General features: G+C 36.3%; 1 long non-coding RNA gene across 2 annotated transcripts in view; it reads right to left on the bottom strand.

Moving 5' to 3' along the window:
• Positions 1-19,192, bottom strand: part of LOC120325243 — a 64,790-nt gene that overhangs the window by 42,667 nt on the left and 2,931 nt on the right. The window contains exons 2-3 of one of the 2 annotated variants that reach the window (XR_005567138.1): positions 18,677-18,848; positions 15,062-15,442 (exon numbers count right to left, since the gene is read on the bottom strand). This is a non-coding gene — a long non-coding RNA (uncharacterized LOC120325243). Of the gene's footprint in view, positions 1-15,061; positions 15,443-18,676; positions 18,849-19,192 lie in introns of those variants that run through there. The other variant, XR_005567139.1, reaches the window with a different exon arrangement.

Below are 19,192 nucleotides of genomic sequence, written 5' to 3'. Positions count from 1 at the left end.
AAGAGATTCTGCTCTACGAATAAAGTCATGCCCAATGTATTTGTGTCCAGAATAAGGTGTCTCTCTCCCATATGACTATCACAGCAACCACAACTAAACAATGATTTTGTCTCATGCTATTCATGACTGGAACTAACCCTGAATTGAAATTGGACACTTTAAAGAATAAATTTTCAAGACAAAATATTTTCTTCTTATAATATTTAATCATTTATCCCTCCTTACATCAAATCCTTAGCCATAAAAATATACTTCTTGTTTCCCAGCCTTGTTGAACTTTTCCCTAACTTTGGATCATTTCCATGTTAAGTGGCAGATAAAAATATTTTTTCCCCAAGCCTTTCATTAAGTTCAGTCAATAATTACATCCAAAGTATCCTAGAGGAGCACTTATGCAACTTGTCTTATAAATATGTAATATTTAGTTATTAATACTTGTAACTTCTTCTCTATGTATTGTAAGAATTATCTGGAAAATATAAGAAAAATTCCAAAGCATAAAGAGTCACTGAACAAAAACAATTCACCAGGAAGTGACCTTTAATATCCAGTGATAAGGCCCCCCAAAGGAAGCTAAACTTCAATTTAAAAGTTAAAGAAAAATAGATTAAAATTCAAAGAATTGTCTCATTGCATGCATGGCTTTATTCTATGAAGAACAAGTTTTGCCAAAGGAATAAATGAATCAGGCAGACGCAGAAATCAAAATAATCTTTTGAATGTCTATTATTTAATAGTGTGGAATGTTCTGTCCTCAAGGTCACCTAACTGTTGTATATCATTGCTGAAGGGGAACATTAATTAAAATCACTGATGATGAATACTGCATCTTTAGATATTAATAAATGAAGCTAAATGCTTGTTAGATTTTCCAGAAGTCAATCACAGCTTTAAATTAAACACCACACTCAATACCCCAAACTGGCACAGAGTGCTTTTCTAAGACCTGTACTAGAATACGAATTAAACAGAATAGTCCATTAATACATCGTTCTGAGTTGATTTTTTACTTATTTTTCTTTCTTCATTTGAATAACTCTATTTCAATATTTTTCCCTTTTCTGTGATAGATCCAGCAGCACTACCAATGTTTCCCATTAATCACATATCCAGTGAGCAGTATGTCCCTGCTAACCTTGGGCACGATGCTGTCACACAGGATGTGGCACTGCTGTGGAACACCACATAGTTTCCATTTTGCCTCCTGCCCTTAGAAAAAATAATTTTAGAGCAGCACATTTTTCCCTCTTATCTCTTTCTATTAAAGTTAATGTTGCAGGATTCTTCTTCTGGTTACCTGTATTTTTTCACTACGATATGAGACATTCAGTGGAGCTCAAATTGAACTATTCCACTTTTCATTCAGTACACCATTGTGCTAAGTGAGGATTTAATTTCCTAGAGCATCAGCAGGTTTCTTGCACTTGCTGTCATATATGCAAGTCCAGCAGAGGAACCAGGGGCTGCCAACCCCAGTGGAACAAGCACAGGCTCTAGCACCAATGACCCAGCCCAGCTGGGTGCCACCGAGATCAGCGGCTGGGTCTGCTCCCACCAGCCCTGGCAGCATCTCTCTCTCAGGCTGCTCCACTCCAGTTCTGCTGCTTGGACTTCAGAGGAAAGGGCTGGCAGTCAGGTTATCAGTTTATGCTTTGAGGAGCCTGATTTCAACTACAGTCCTGCTGACTGAAGGCATCACACTGGCCCCAAATATCCAGTCTGTTGTCGAGCTCATATTGATTTCGACAGATGAATAGTCTAATAGATGATTGTATCTCCTTTAATATGGATTTAAACTTAAAAATATCATGTTTTTCCTGTGGCAGACAGTGCATCCCACCTGGACATACAATCTATTAGAGTACTGGAGCCCCGGTGAATGTTGCAGGTAGTTACTTTCCTAGTTCTTTATTTTTTCCCATGTTATGTTAGTACTTGGGACCTAAAGTCAAATCTCAATCCCAAGTCCAAAGCAGTGCTTAACAAAAGGCAGATTCTGCCTTAACAGGAAGATACCATGTCAGCTTTAAGTGCCTCAAGTTCTTAGATTTCCTAAGTAACTTCCAGTGCATCACTTTGTTCATTGACCTTATTATGCAACGAAATAAAATTAGGTTACATTTCTAATTTTCCTTCCTCCCCAGCTCTAAATACTGGCTTTAAATCAGTTAAGCACACCCTCTTCATTAATGTGCCTTATCTCTTGACTATTCAGCCTCCCTTGTTATTTTGTTAGTTGTTATTTTTGTTTGTTTTATCCTGATGATATCATTTTAGTATTTTACTTTTTTCCCCTCTTCTTCCTCTTTATAAGAAAAATAAGTATTACTTACTGAGTGGTATCAAAAAGCAAACAGCTAATAGAAATTAACTGCCATTTTAAAGAACAGAATAATTAATTACCTAACTCTACATTTGTCTTCCTTGTACATCACTTTTCAAGTTCAAACAAGATCATGTGAGTGCAGTACAGCTGGGCAAGTATTCAGGCAACAAGGACATCTCTGAGAGAGAGAAAAGCTATATAGGATATGATGAAATTACACTTTCTGTGGGCTGGACTTGTTTCAGAGCATTGTGAAAAAAATTTCTATTTCTGTCCCCTACCCCTTTGTTAAAGGGATAGAACCCTCAGAATATTCAGCTAGAAAACCTCACTAATATTCATTATTGAAGAGTGACTTTTTAAGAAATAACTTGGGAGTAAACTCTGAAACAATCAAAATTAAGGAGTTTTGCCAATTCCTTCACAGCTGTACAGAATTCTTCAAAGTTTTCATAGTCCAGGATTTCAATTTTCAGCTACACAGACTTTCCAAACTGCCACCTTTTACTACACTGTTGTATCAGATCTCTGGTGTCTGTGGAATTAATAGTGCTGGTTACATACTTCCTAGAAATTAAAGCAAACATTTTCAGTAAGAGCAGTGAAACTACAAAAAAAAAGGGCAAGGGAAGCTGGGAGGAGGCCAAAATAAGGTCAGTTGTCAGACAGAGCCTCTAAGTTCCCTCCATCCCTCGCACGGTCCCCTGGACACCGGAACTGTCCTTACACAGGAGCACGTTTTCCTTAGGGAACTGCAAATTTGGGATCTTGTCAATACATGCTGAATGGGGTGCTATGGAATTTTGTCCCAGCCAGGCCCAGCTCAACTCTTTTCCATATTCTCAGGTGGATATCTCCTGATGACCCAAAACCAAAAAGTTGTTGTGCATTCCATGAATGGTGTCCTGCCATCTATGAGAATCTCAAACTACCCCTGTGAATTCTGGCCTGAGGACAGGGCAAAGCAAAAGGATACGTCACATTCCTTCATTTCCCCACTGACTCCATAGGAAGAAAGACAGTAAGACAGAAAAACCTCAAGTTGTTCTAAATAGAAATTTGGTAGAAAGGAATGAATGTCATTTTTAACAAATTATCTAAGCCCTCAGGTAAGTCACTGACCGTCTGGTAGCTGCCAATGTAATAATTCATGAAACTACTTTGGGGGAGCTGTGGATTGAAATATGACATTCTTGCTTTCTTTTGCTTTTAACTGACTCACAGAACCGAAACACTTGCAAATTCCATCACAACAAATGTAACAGACTCCCATCCCTTTCACCATCTTAACTTCATTTCTTAATAGTACTTTTCAGCAATCCACAGTGACATGTTGTAGGTGGGCTAGTGGCTCAGAATAACTTTTGCATACCTTCTGATTTCATGAAGAATTTGAAATAGAAGCCTGTAGGAGGGAAAACCCTTTGCTGATACATCATTTGCAGGTCATGCTGTATATACCCCCAAATAATTGTAAGATGACAATGTTAACAGTGCTAAAATTGGGTATAACATTTAGAAAAAAATATGCATAAGAGGTTTAGCAGTTTCAGCTTTCCAGAATATCATGTGCTTAGCAGTTGATACCAAGAATACAGCAGATAATTTTAAACATAATCTAAAATTGAAATTGAGCTACAAAAAGAACAATCAAGCAACATACTGCTCTAGACATTTGAACAATAATACTGTTTCCAGCCAACAGAGCAAAATTTTTAATATGTATATGTTCCTCTAATTTTTAAAAGAACTGAGGAATTTAGATATTGACTAGTCAGTTCTGAAGACATGGACTTCATAAAGCACCTAGAATTGATAGGCACTTCCTTTGACGAGTATGACAGTATTTTCCATTTTGGAAATTCCTTCCATCATTTTCTGAGTTTTCTAAAAGCCCGTGTTGAAGTACATTATAAAAATAAATAAAACATAATTAATTAAAAGTATTTTTCAAAATAAATAAAATTAAATAACAACAAAACTTAAATAAGCAACAGAAAAATAAACATATTGTATCTGGAGTGTACAAACAGGAGTAAAGATATGCAGACTAATACATAATTCAGGATTGTGTGACGTAAAAAAAAATCTCCCTGATAATTTGAGTACATCACTTGTTTTCTTAAATTCATCAAATTTTATGTATTTCCAGCATGATACACTTCTTTCATTCATAATCAGGTTGGGAGCATTGCTGCCCTAGGAAAGCTGCAATTCCTCCCTCCTGCCCTTCTGGCCTAGGAGAGATCCACTGGCAGACTGTGCCTGCTGCCCCTTTGACTGCTGCCCCTGCCAGTGCCCATCCCACCCCCCCTCCCTGAAGGAGCCATGAGCTGGTGCTGGCAGCTTTTGGCCCCCTGCAGACACTGGCAGCTCCTTGGGCTGCCATGATCCCAACTGCCTTGGTAAATGTTATTGCAGGATGTGTCTGCTGGGTCAGACATCTACAAAAGGGGCAACGAGTGTCATCTAAGTCCAACTCCTGCCTGTGAAAAGAAGGCCAGAATGTTACTCCATGTGTTGCAGTGTGAGTTTTTTAGTAAGAACTATCTTGAGAATTTGAAATAACTTTTTTCAAAATCAAAAATTCCAGCCTTTCCAGCAAAGAACAAAACAAACCTCTACAAAATATAGAATATAGCGCTCAAAGATCATAAAATGTACATGGATGAAGCTGTAAATATTGTTCTCTGGTTTCCTTCCATCTATGATTAAATCTCACCTGTCAAATTAATAAATAGAATGTATAACTGTAGCAGCTAAAGCCATTTATTTGCAGAAAGTAAAATTCAAGCCTCTTGCATCAAAGGAAAACAAATAAATCTGAGCTTGAAATGTCCTTCATAGTCTGAGTTGATGCCATTTCTTAACATACCTATCACTACAAGAGTTAAGAGACCATATATTTTGTGTTTAATTAAAATTACTCATATAATGATTTATTAAAGATGTCATAATATCAATTGCCTCTTATGTTTTCTTAATATCTTCAATCATATTGAACAAGAAAGGTAATGAGATAGACTTTCCTTACACTCAATGGCACTTGGATTTAGTGTGAGAAATGTCTGAATGGGAGGCCTGAGTGAAAGGAAGGATGCTGCTGTTTGCTGGCATGAGGAGTGGAGAATTGATTTTAGAAAATTCAGATAACATCTGATGCCACAATGGTGGTTGATGACTCCAAAAGAAACCAATTAGACCAACTGTATCAGCATATTCACCTTCATTTTCTTCCCATCTGATTAGCAAAAAAAATTATTCACAGTTATTGTCAGAATTGTCTCTGGGAGCAAGATAATTCCTCACTATCAAATAGAACCATGAAGAAATATATACTACAAGTGATGGAAACATTTAAGAAGCAGGTAAAGAAGGAAGCACACCTCCAGATCAATTTTCTTGCCTCTGGCATAGATGTGCCAAGTACAGAATATTATGTTGTGATTTGTATTCTTAATGGAAAAAAGAAAATTACGTGCTTGTTGTGAAAAACAGCTCATTTAATCATCAAATTACTTGTAAGTGTCACTTAATAATGCAACCAAACTGATAGAGGAAATGCTGGTTTGATTATAAGTGGCAAATCTGCATACAGTAACTCCTGTCATGATGTTATAGCTTTAGGAAGGGGATCCAGCTTGATTTTGAGCTAAAGAGAGCCAGTGTGATCCTATGCACAGGAGGAAAATATGAATGATTGACTAAGATTTCTATGGCACTTGCAGTCTAAGCTGATTTACATTCCTGCTATTTAATTTATCTGTATTACAGGAGCACTAAGGACTGAGAACAGAACTGGCACATGTGGTTCATGTATACATCAAGAACTGGTTACTGTTTTCTGAAATCTTACAAGATGTTTTGAAAAAATAAAGAAAAACATGCTTTTAAATTGTGTTTACAGACAGGGAAATGAGACGTGCAAAGTCTGTGGCAGAAGAGGGAGCGCCTAAATTACCTACCTACTTGTACATTATTTCCTGCATCTGCTAATCTTGAATCAAGCCTGGAAGTAAAACATCTTTTTTTCTATCCATTAATATAATAAACTGGTATTTACTTTCATAGCAAGTAGATGAAGTTTTATTAATTTTTCTAGTTTTATCTGGTTTAGGCTGGGGATTAGATACAAAGAGACTGGGGCAACACTAGAGATCTGTTCTTCCTCAGTTTGGGAACTGATTAAAAGAATATAGCACGATCAACAACATCCCCCAGGGCAAATGGTGAGTGAGCACCTTACTCCAGGTAACCCCACTGTGCACTGCTTTGAAGGCTTTTGTAGGTGCCTTAGCTCGAGATTCCCCTTTTTCTTCTTCTTTTTTTCTTTTTTTATTTCCCCTCTTTTCCTGAGGAGAGAGAGGAAGGGTCTTCCCTGTGCTTTTGGCAATTTGTGAATCTAGCTCTTTGTCCCCTTGCTATTGCTTCATGTGTTTGGTAATTTAACAAAAAAAAAAAAAAAAAGGAAACCTTTGGATTATATGAAGGTTTCACATTTTCTTTTCTGTTAGATAGCCAAACTGAAACTATCACTTTTTAATGGAGTTGTAACAGAACCCACATACAAAGGAATTCTCCATTCATTGCTGAAAAAAGCAAACAAGTCTAAAAGAGTATAAGCATAATCTGAAAGTAGGGCAGATGAACAGGAAAAAAAAGTACTGTAAATTATTTAACGGATGAATGTTTTATATTGACTCATGTGTTCCCTTGTATTAATTGTGCATATTTCATGTTAATATTGTTAGACTTGGCTTATAAAGTATTCTGAGGCCTGTAATTCCTACCAATAGGTAGATTTTTTTTTCTTAAAGAATATGACCCGTCATGAAAATTTCTGTACCCAATTTCTATTCCCAATACCCATAAACTGCATATTTATTGAAATTACTAACTTTTTAAAATTGTGATTAATTTAGTGTACTTTGAAACATTTTGAGACTTTACATTCTTACCCTCCTGCACAGTATCATCCATTTGCATAATAATTTCTAACGGAGTTCATGTGAGAACGGCAAGCAAGCATGGGAAAAAATTGTGTTATTGCTGAGCTCCACTATATCAGTCCAAAATGAAAAATCCTTATGGTTAATCCATGTCTCCCTTGTTTCCATTATTGAACCTTATTTTCAGAACAGTGGAAAAGAAGCCATTTATAATAAACCTGAACTATTATCAAGGGAAATAAAAAATATGAGAGTGAAAATAAAGCTAAAATGCATGTAGGATTTCAAAAGCAACTAGAGAAGCAAAATGTTATCAGTGCTGTCCTATTAATATCCAAGAATATGCAAAGACTCAGTACACTAGGCTCACTTTTCTTGCTGGTAGCAGACAGCCTAACCATCAAGCAATACGTACAGAGCTACACATATTTGTTGTCACTGTGTTTACAAACAATTTAACCCATGATAAATGTATTTACAGTCATATGATTTACCTCGAGTCAGTGCAAGCCCACAGGAAAGGAGAAAGGAGTTATTTCGGCATGAGAAGAGACTCATGACTCCAACAGCTGTCTGATGAATACGCACAAAAGTCTGAATATGCAGCAAAAAGTCTGAAAAGTTTCCAGAAACACAGGGACCAAATATACTCAGTACTGGAAACCTTCATGGCATGCTTTTTACCCAGCTTTACTTCACCAGTTTTGTTTTAATGTCTGCTCAATCAAGGGGAAGAAACTTAGTCAAAACGAAAGAATATGGCTCCTAAATTCGAAGACACTTTATAAAAGAACTTTGAATATTATTTTTGTATCCTGATCTGAACGGTCTATGGCAGTGGAGCACCCCTCTGGAAAAGCACTGCCACAATTCCCACAGTGCCTCTGGTGACAACTGCCCAGTTCAAGGCCTTTGGAACTCAGCCCCGCTGCTGCTTCAGCAATAGAAAGGTACACTGTGCACCTTGCCTTGAGGCTGCTTCAGTGCATTGCCACAAGTGCCCTCCTCCCTCTGGGAGACTAACATACCCTGCTGGCTCAGCAGAACCTGAGCAAAGCTTGCAGGAACGTTTAAATCACAACCAGTTATATTTAACAGTGTTATTTACAGTTGTCAATTGCTATGGGAAAACTACTGATCTTCTCTTGACTTCAGTTGTCCCCCTCTACCACTGGCCTAAATAATAATTATTTTGCAATGAACTAAAATTATCCTTCTTGGATATGAGTCATTATCATTATTATGGCCTTCTAGGAGGTTAGCATCTGTACATAAAAGAATAGTTGAATAATATATAAATATATATTTGTCTTAATAACGCTATATCAAGAATAAAATAAAAAAAATACAGCACAAAGACTAATAAATCAGGTCAGATGTGAAAATACATTTCAGTTCTATCAGTCCTATCAGATCACTGATAAAGAAATATTTCAATGCTCAAGAGTACAGTATTGTCCAATAAAGTGAGAGTGAGTATAGAAAAAAAGCTTTCCAAAAAGCTGAAGAGAGAAAAAGCCTTTGGTTAAGTTTAGGTAGTGAGTTACATACCTTTAAAGGTTCATTTCCTAATGAAAAGGTTCATTTCCTTCTTTCTTCCTGTGATGCCTCTGATGCAACATAAATGCCCCCAAAAATTAATGGTGTTCTTTCTACAGATTCTTGCCATGCCTTGAGACAATATAATATTCAGAAAAAAGTTTCAGGGAGTAATTTAGAGTTTATTGCAGAATTAAATTCCAGTAAGATTAGAAAAGTCACTGAGTGCATGTGCGAGTGTAGCTCTTACACTGAATTTCCCAGCACAATGCCTTCTGTGAGTAGGCCAACGAAAAGTCTACAAGAAAGATTATGGACACTGGGAAAGACACCTAAAAACTGCTTGAAAATCTGAAAAATCCTGCCCTTACTGTGCTAAAGCTTAGGAACACCAGAGGTTCAGCTGAAGTGAGGCTCTGACTGCACTCTGCTCTTCTGATCTGAGTATAGTGCAGTTGTATTTTATAATGTACTTTATTTTAGTCCTTAATGTATCTCTTAAATGAACCAGTGAATTCTATATACTTTATCTAGATAAAGCCCTTTGTCTATGTTTTATCTGAATCATGCTCTTATTCAATGGTTGCCTATGCTTTTAAACAAATATTTCTGGCATAAATGGAAGTGAATCCAGAGGAAATTATTTTTTTTTTCCCGGTACAGAGAAAGCTGATAAAAGTAGTTTCTTCAGGCAGCTAAATCTGTTAATGATGAGCCTTATTCGCAGCATTCATTAAAATCGTGTTATCTTAAGAAATTATGAAATTTAATTATCCATTATCTATTTGAAAATACTTCTTGGAAGATATAAGAGCATGATACTGAACATAATTCAAAAACAAAGTATAAAATGACATAAATAAATCATTTATGCATTCATTCTCAATTCACAGATGAACATGACCCAGCATAGCTGCACACAGAACTTTGATTCCCAAGACATTTTGACTATCATATTGTAAATCACATATTCTTGGAAAGGCAAAGACATCAAAAGGCAAAGGAAAATGGCTATTTATAATGCAGGGGAGCACGACTTTGTTCAAAGTGGTGAATATAATGAAACTATCTGATTTTTTATATGAAATAGGTACAGTCATATAGAGATTTACAGTGAGGTTCTGACCAGCTGTTCAGGTCTTATCTAATTGGAAAGACACACTGCAGCCAAACTAAATGGTTGAGTGAAAGGTGTTTAATACTTGTACTAAAAATTGTTCTAGACAGGAATAGAGAGATATGATGTCTTAAATTAGTAAGTAGGAAAACTTTGTTAGGCAATAAATTAGTGAAGAACATCTGACTTCAATACAGAGTTTACAATCTAAAGATGTAACTCGTGTTTTGGGCCTTAATGGATTCACTAAAGTGCTCGATCATTGGCAGGTAAATGCTTATTTTAGAATTTTTCTTTTCATTTTTCCCTTTCTTCATCCTCTATTCTCATTTATATCTTCAGTGTATTTCTCCAGACTCATAAAAGGATTCAAGGACCTGAAAGGAGCTTTCATTTTACATGCAGGCCCCTACATTTTGATGTGTACCTTGACACCAGTCATTCAGCTTCTGCATGACCTTGATGGGGCCCAGCCGTTGTCAGCAAGAGACTCCTGAGGCTCCTGATTCTGCCTGTTTTGCCATGCTGATCAGTTCTGCACCTGCTCCTCCTCAGAGCCAGCAGAAGTAGTACATTTTTGTTCTGCTCCCAGTCTGCTCCTTGCTGATCATGCTGCTAAATGGTTTGGAGCATGGGTGAGGAGTGTTTTCATAATGTCACATATGGGGGATTTCGCCTTTAACATTAAAAAACCTCAGCTTTAACAATTTATTTTATAACAGTTAAGACCTCTTGTACCTAGATAAATTGGAATCTGCATTGCATAATTCTAAAAGAATAAATCCTAACATTGTCTAAAGTCAAGTACTTCAAAATACCTCAATATTTTGGACTGCAACTTTCTCAGGCAAAACAGAATGAGTAACCACTATCCCAGATCATTTCAGAATCGTTGCATCTCTGCACTCTTTATACTTTTAGACATGACCTACATTCTTTAGTCTTATATATACAGTTGTGTTCTAATTTAATGCCAGCGACAAGTCAAAAATCCCCTGACGATCTGTCCAGGTTCCATTTTATATAATGACATACAAAAAAACTTTTGTCTTCTCCCAGTCACTAAGTTGAATTACCTTTCTCTGCAAAAAATACACAAGTGAATCTACTCTGTTTTTCTTTTCACACAATAAAACGAGAAGTGCTGCTGGAATTCAGCTGGAAGTTTCTTGGTAATGTTATAAAAGTCTGGGTAGTAACCAAGCTCCTAAAGAAAGATTTAGGCATTGGAGAAATCACACATGAAGCGTGGTAGACAGCTTCAAGCCAGAAACTACAGACACTCCTCTGGAGACACATTGTGGCAGAGTGTCTCTGAAGGATACTACTGTGAATTTAATTTGCAAATGAGCTATGCAGAGCCGATCACGCACAATAATAAATGTGTTCTTTCAAATAAATACAAAAGACTTAAAAAGCCACAGAGACACTCATAATTGTTGTAGGTATCCTTGCAACTCCACCTTAATGAATTAAACAACTTAATGTTGAAATTGGTTCTATTTAGCAGTGTGGTTTTCAGTTTTCATACCTGTACAATACACAGAGAACAACCAAGACTTGGTAAGGCCATTTATTTCATTAGCGCAGATGAGCTCGGATGAGAGAGTATCAACAGAACACTTCTGCTATTAAAAAGGTTGCTATTTACCTTTTTAGTTTTCCTCCTACAACTTTATGTAATATAATATCTAAAAATGTTAACTTAGGCCATCTGTTCTTATTCCTATTTCCAGCCCACTCTCTTTTTTTTTTTCTCTTTCATTCCCCTAGTTTAACCAATTTTAGCAGTACTGGAGCTTATTCTGTGACATTTTGCTACGGGGAAAATCCATGTTTATTTCCATACAATTTAATAGACCCAACCAAACAATGAATATGCAAATTCTGAAGATAGCAAGACTTTTGAAAAAGAGTTGTGAAAAAAGAGAAAACTGGTTATTTATAAATACAGAACCGAAATGTTAGAGAGCAGTTGTAATGAATGTTACAACCCTGAACAAGGATTACAATTAGCCTCTAGATACTACAAAGGAATGTATGAGACACTGCCCAGATCAACAAACAGAATAAAGAAAATATGGTTTAATTACACTAAAAAAATACAGAATGTATGAGGACAGCACTAGAACTTTGTGAAGTGTTACAGATTAATAGTTTATTCATTGCCTAAAGGAGAAAAGAAGTGATGAGAAAGATTTGCATATATGGATGGCATTGCAAGCATGAAAAGGGAGAATCTTCTCTTTCAACATTTGCTTTCCATGTTGGTGAGAAGGATAAGGATAAGTGGCAAAAAACATGGCCTCAACTTGGCTGGCATTACCTTTGGTATCCTGATGCCAAGAATTCCCCAGCTGCTTAAGCAAATTTCTGTCCATACTTTGAAGCAGTGTAAAAGAATCAGGGTTGGAAACGTGATCTGACAGAATCCATCTGAAGATTCAGTTAAACCATCCATAAACAACATGGAAAGAAGTAACTAAACAAATGCTGTTATGCATAAATAACTCCAGGCAGTCACTTGTCTGTTTAAAAGAGCCTAACTTATTTGTTTTCTCAGGATTTCCTTTCACAGATACTGCAGAGATTTTTTCTCCTCCTTCTTTCTGCAGGATTGTGACTGCAATGTCCATTAGGGAGGATTATTTTGAGAAACAGTCTCCCCATCTGTTGTCTCTTTTAAACAGTGTTAAGTAGTATTTTGCCTCCCTGGAAAAAACTGTCCACGTGTTCCATTCCTGCTGTGCAGCAGCAGCATGGAATGAACACTTAGGAAATGCAGCTGAACAGAGCAGTTTAAAAGGACAATGTTTAACTGGAAAAATGGTGTTACATTCAGAAAGATTATTACACTCACAAAACCAAAGTGTGCACTGTAACCTGTGGCTTAAATCCCTTCATGTCTCAACAATGCACAAGTGCTGGGGTGGCTGCACCTTTTCCCTTCCTGGCTACTTCAAAGCCAAACTGGGCAGTAGGGTGAGCATATCTATTTTTAGAGTGGAAAGAAAGAAATGCCACATGTAAAAAAAAAATGTTTCTGGGCTAGTAGGAAAATCAGCTTTAAAAAAAAAGATAAAATTTTGAATTTTTAACTTCCCATATCTCCACTGAGACCTGTGAAATTTCAGTTTTGAATCTAAACTTGTGATTTTTACCACACCTCTCTGTTTTTCCTATAACCTCTAACATAGACCCTAATGAATAATACATAAATAAGTATATGTTTTGCTGGTGGTTATGCAAACTTGCTACCTCAGAGGCATAAAAAGCTGCTTCTGTTATTCCTCAGGATTGCTCTGAAATGATCCACAACTTAGTTAAGTAGTATCTCTGAAAACCCCAACCAAGAAGAATCAAACCCCATTTGTAATGATTATACAGAATGGACATAACATTCTCTTGGAGAGCCTGGCTGTAAGTTTTTCCCAGCAAAGGCTGCCCAGAGCTGGGGACTCTGGATCCATTCCTGATTTAGACATTCCTGCTCTACTCAACCTGCACAAAACCATTTTTGTGCCCAAATGTCTTCTTACACAAATGGCTGGAAGTTTTTCCTCACATTCACTTTGGAAGGAGATACTGCATTGCTGATGGAACCAGACTTTGAATGTTGCAGTCAGAGGAAATAATGATAGATCAAAATAGATCTTAAAATTACGTAAAATACCAAATCTGGCATGGAAACACAGAGCTTTTGCCTCTGTGTTACTGAACACTAATAACAAGTGTGGGTAGAGCCCTTCCCAAATCTTCATTCATGAAGCCCAGCCATGATGACTGAACACCAACCAAACTGGAAAACCTCCAGTGTATGTCAAATCACATTTTCTATACAAAAGGGATAACAACCATAGAAAAAGTCAACAACAGTGGGTCTGACAGGAGTGACATCATGCTCTGAGTGTTTGCTACAACACAGACCCTGGAGACTGGTGTCTTAAAATATTCACTGATAAACAAATTAAGATCTAGTATTGTTAAATCTCACATTTTTACTTTTAGACCTCACTTTCCTGGTACGAGAGAAAAGCAGAAACAGTAAAAATATCTTTACTGAAAAAATAGAGATTAAAATTGTGAAAAGTGACATTTTGAGGCTGAACTGTTTTCTGTCAGGTAGCAGCCTTTTCTTGCATTACTGGAAAAGAAGGCTGCACCTCCTTGAGCAGAGACCTGGACTTAGACAACCCTGATACAGACAGCAGTCAAACGCTCTTAATTCTCATCAAAGTTTGTGAGACTTCAGCTTGGGCTTTATCCTAAGCAGGCATATCAAGCTGCTTCCTGTGGCCTCTTGTCAGGAATCTGTAGACTTTAGTCTTCAAAAAACATATATCTATTTGTGGAAAAAGTCATAAGATACTTCTTTTTGAAAGAAGTAATCACTCTTTTAAGATAGCCAAGGTATTTGTAGTGTGCAGAAACCATGTAGTTGGTGCTGATGTTGTTCTTGTTGCATTACAGATTGGGGAAAACTAAAAAATGAATGAACTGTGTTTTCCTGGTCTATAAGAATTTTTGTTCTTCATGAAAATGAAAATAATACATTAGATGTGCACAGTTTAAATTAACAGATTTAGCAGCCTCAAGAACACTCTTTTTTTTGGCAGGAATAAATAAGAAAAATTCTTAAATTTTTAATTTTCCAAAAGCATAAAACATCATGCTCTTTACAGAAAATTAAAATATTGAATTGAACAACTAAAGAAAAAGGACTCTATTCCTTACTTTATCACTCACTTATACCTTAGTATAGAGTGATAGTGAATGCTTTCAATGGCAAACTGACCACTGGCAGCAGGAAATAACTGATTGTTGATAGCTCTCTGTGATATATACAGTGCCCTAGAAGATAAACATATCATTTACAGAACACATTAATCCTGCCAAATGTGAGTATACACAGATGAGAATATATTTGCAATCATACTGGTCCACCAAATGTGCTGTTTCATAGCTGATTTCAAGAAGACCTGTTTGGTTTCATTTCGATACACATATATTCAAATACCAGAACATAGTTCTTGAAAAGTGCCCTTTGAAAAGTATTCTTTTCTCAAATTTCTACTGTGTCTTTCCCTCTGACATTCAATGCTGATTCTGTACACATAGTATCTCTTCCTGTCTCATTGCTAAATAGAGAATATATGCAGTTACAAGTTACATGCAAGTACTGAAAAATAATTTAAAAAAAAAAGCATGTAAATAGGTTGAAGTGCCACTGGTCATAACCATATTTATGAACAATAAATCTAAACTCATCCCACAGTTCATATTATATGAACAGTGTTTCCTCCTTCCTTCATATAAAGATTCCCCCCAGAACTGAGCCCAGCCTTGCCCATGAGCCCAGTCTCTTCTCCTCACGACTGAGAAGTGGCCAACTCCAGCATCCTCCTTTCCTCTTCAGCCCAGTGCTGAGGCAGAGTCTGCCTTCCTGGGAGGGTTTAAAAGCCACTGGTCTTCCATGTAGTGAGTTAGCACAAGGTATGTATAGGGAGAAAGCTGTAGTTTGAACACAGGGGTTTGATCTAAGCTCTTTATACAAAATAAACTGTATAAAATATTGTGCACAAGAAATCCAGCTGAAGACTAATACATATGAATACATATTATTCATTAATATGAATATACGACTCCTCAAAATCATGTTTTTCTTAAACTCTTGCAGAGCAGAGACTTTTCTTAAGCATTAAAAAAACTATTCAGAAAACAACCATTATTGTGTTCCTCAGAAAGTATCTTAGTATAGTGGTTTCTTCACATAAAAATGTAGTGTCATGGAACTGGACCCTCCAGGTAACAGTACAGCATAAGAAGGCTCAGTCAGGTCAGTGGCAGGAAGATGGGCTTTGCAGTTTCCTCAAAGAGTTTTATGGTAACAGAATCTTAGATATTTACTGCACAAAATAGCATTTGGTGTCTGTTTCTGGTACGAGCTTGTAAATCTAAGTACAGAGAGAAAGCCCTTAGCCAACAACTTGTTTTCTTTCCTGTTCTAGCACAAGATCAAAGCACATAAGCACACAGCCTATTTTGGGTTTGTGTTTTGGTTGTAGTTAGGCTACCAGAATTTTTTCATTTAAGTCAAATACTCAGAAAGTGATTGTTTGGAATGGAAACCTGATGATAATCTTTAAAAAAAATTATTCTCTTTGCATAAAATCCTGAAATACCACTGTATACCCATTTTAGGAAAGAGTTCCCAATTTTTTACTGCAAAGCTTTAAAATAATTCATTTTAAAAATAATTTCCCAAGCAGCACAAGATTTTTGCTTTTTAAAAATGCAGCAGGTTGAATCCTCTAAGAAGCTGGCTTTAGTTTGATGACTTTCTTGAAAGAATTATTATTCTCACCTATTTAGTTTGGGTTTTTTTCTTTTAGTCTGACAATTTAAGTAAATCATCTTACTTCTAATAGATAAGACTGAAACAATGCTTAAGTCACACTTTTTTGGTTAAATAATAGAACAAACCTTAAGTCCTAATTTGCCATTCTAGGACATCAATATTCTACTCAATGATAGGCAATTTGTCTGACTCCATCCAATATTTACCAGGGAAAAGAAGCAGTGAGACTCAATTTTAAGAAGTGATTATGTTCTAATTAAATAACTACTAATAATTAGATTTCAGTTACATTTGGCCAAATAGAGAGAGATCTATATGTGATGCATTGTGCACTATACTTTTGAGTTCACTTACTTAGTATTGATATGGATGTATACATTTGGGCAGTCACAATAATGTTGTCAGACTTGATTTAAAAAGCTGCTTGAAGGGTCCAGATTTTACATTGATTAAGAAGGCAAGAATCATCTCTGAACTATGATTTTAGCCTAGCACTTATTCTAGTGTCCTTTTTGCTCAGGCCACCTCCATACCAACTCTTTCACACACTAGCTGTATTTTGAGCACATGGATTAAAAGCAAACTGAGTGTCTGGGTCTTCTAAATTAAAAGTCCACCCACAGGCCCTTGACTTGGCAGTAAGTGCTCAGACCTGGCAGTTCCTGCTCTAGTACAGAATTTTCCTTATCAGTGGGATAATGAGCTAATAGGAAAACACTCCCCCCATACGCAATCACAAATACATATGTACAGTAATAAATGTACAAAACCATGACCTAGGTTTTTCTTCTAGGAGTTTTTCAAAATTCATTCTGAGTTTTTTCCATTTTTTAATATAGTTAGACAACCATAAAATGTATTAGAAGATAGGCCATGGGAAAAAAGAAGAGATTGCATCAAATCCTAAAATTCCATCAAAGAAATGTTTTATATCGGATGCTGTTTTTCTCAAGAATTCAGTAATTAAGGTATTTATCCCTGGCTAGAGTATGCTAGGAGAATCATGAAGGAAAGCAAAATGTTATCAATGTTATAATACTACTGCTATAAAAATATATTTATATATAGCTTTAAACAAGCTGTTTTTTAAAATATGTGGATTCATGCAGAAAGAACTTCCAGATAGGAACGTGATAAAAGACAATGGGGCAATATATTGACATTGACATTGCCCTTCTTTTTCACTTTATCCATCTTTTATAACACTTATTTTTGCATTTGCTTGTTCACATATATCTTTTTTCTCCTTTTTTAATGTGTGATTTAATATTTGATAGACAGTAAAAAAATAATTTTAGAGCAAATGAGCCACGTTTTCTTTGAGCTTAAGCATACAGACAACTAGGGAAATCATGGAAGCTGAGAACCCCCTTGTAGGCAAACAAGACATGCCAAAATATACTAAAATACTCTTATGAACATCTTTCTGGTCTGATAAAGAATGCATGTTTTTGGAACAATCACTTCTGTGTTTAAATACTCTACACAAGACTTTTTTTACATAAAAAACTTGAAGTTTGTTGTGAAAATACCACATTTGTGCTCAGGGGCAAATTATTATGTGGGACTGGTTTATCACACAAAAGGTGTCAGGAAAACATTTCACACTGGGCAGTGTCCTCATGTAAATTCAGTCCTTTGTGATAATTTATTATGATGGAATTCTGATCCGAGCTTGTGGGCACAGAAAGCAGAACACTGTGCTTCAAAGACAACGTGTGTTCAGATAGAAAACAGCCTGTCACATTTTTGTTTTCTATGGCAGTTCTATCTGCTACAGATAAACAAAGTTTTTCCTGGCACGGGTTATCAGCATAACCAGAGATTATAATATTGAAATGCATTAAGCATAAAACCTGGGGTTGCTTTCTCTTTCTTCAGGCTGAGGTTGCAAAGAAACACAAGGACAATTTTGCATTTCAAAATACTTACAGCCAAAATTAGTATTGCCTGATTATTGGTGGATGAGTTTTACGTACCAGGGTCAAGTATTTTGATATCTAAATGATGGTATCCAGGAGCACTGAAAAACCTGACTTGGCCCCTGTGTGGTCCCCTTACTGCATCAGAGGCTGCAGACCCTAATTGCCACTACCTAAGTCGGTGCCTGAATGTCAGTTGCATCCAGCTGAAAAAAAATTAAAGTAGATGCATCTGAGATGAAAAATTAATCATAATATGATGATGCAAGTTTTAATATGCAGAATAATCTACACAATCTTCAGAGTACTCTTGGCTATCAAACCCCACTGATGCCCAATTAACAATGTGAATAGAAGGTACAGTTTATAAAATACCTACAGGAATAATGTTATCAGTGGTCTCTACCTTAGTGAAATCTCAGCAGCCAAGGATTAGTATTACAGCGTCTAATTCTTTTGACATACCCTCTATGTGGTGTGAATCCTGGAAAAAACGATGAAGATTTGATGTCAGCAGGCTTTTCTTCTGTTGTAGATCCTTTGCTTCTCTTAACAAGAATAATGAGCTGAACCTCTGGAGTGAAGGTGCATAACAATTTTGTAGGAAGTCCAGGAACTCTTTTCAGACAAGAAGATTCTGCTAACAGAACAAAATTTCAGTAAATAAAGTGCAGAGTAAAGCTGCTATGCTATAACAGACACAATTGCTGCAGCTAAGACAATAACTATTTACACGGTTCAAATTTTTAGCTGTCAACAATTTTGATTCCCTCATCAAAATATATACAGCATTTTTATCCTTCAAAGGAATGTTGTGATAACTGATGAGAGAAATTACAGCAGTAAAATCATAAAAATGTCATGTTTACAGGTAATGAAGTGTACCACGAGCAAATGTTGCTATCTGAACATGCATACATATATACATATACAGATATACACCAAGAGAAAGAGAGATTTGGAATATTTGGTAGCTTTCTA

The sequence above is a fragment of the Pipra filicauda genome, unplaced genomic scaffold, assembly GCF_003945595.2.
Source record: "Pipra filicauda isolate LSUMZ 115617 unplaced genomic scaffold, ASM394559v2 scaffold89_size2521313_pilon, whole genome shotgun sequence".
Taxonomy (NCBI): domain Eukaryota; kingdom Metazoa; phylum Chordata; class Aves; order Passeriformes; family Pipridae; genus Pipra; species Pipra filicauda.
The sequence above is the reverse complement of the archived record's forward strand: the minus strand, read 5'-3'. Positions and strand labels throughout refer to the sequence as shown.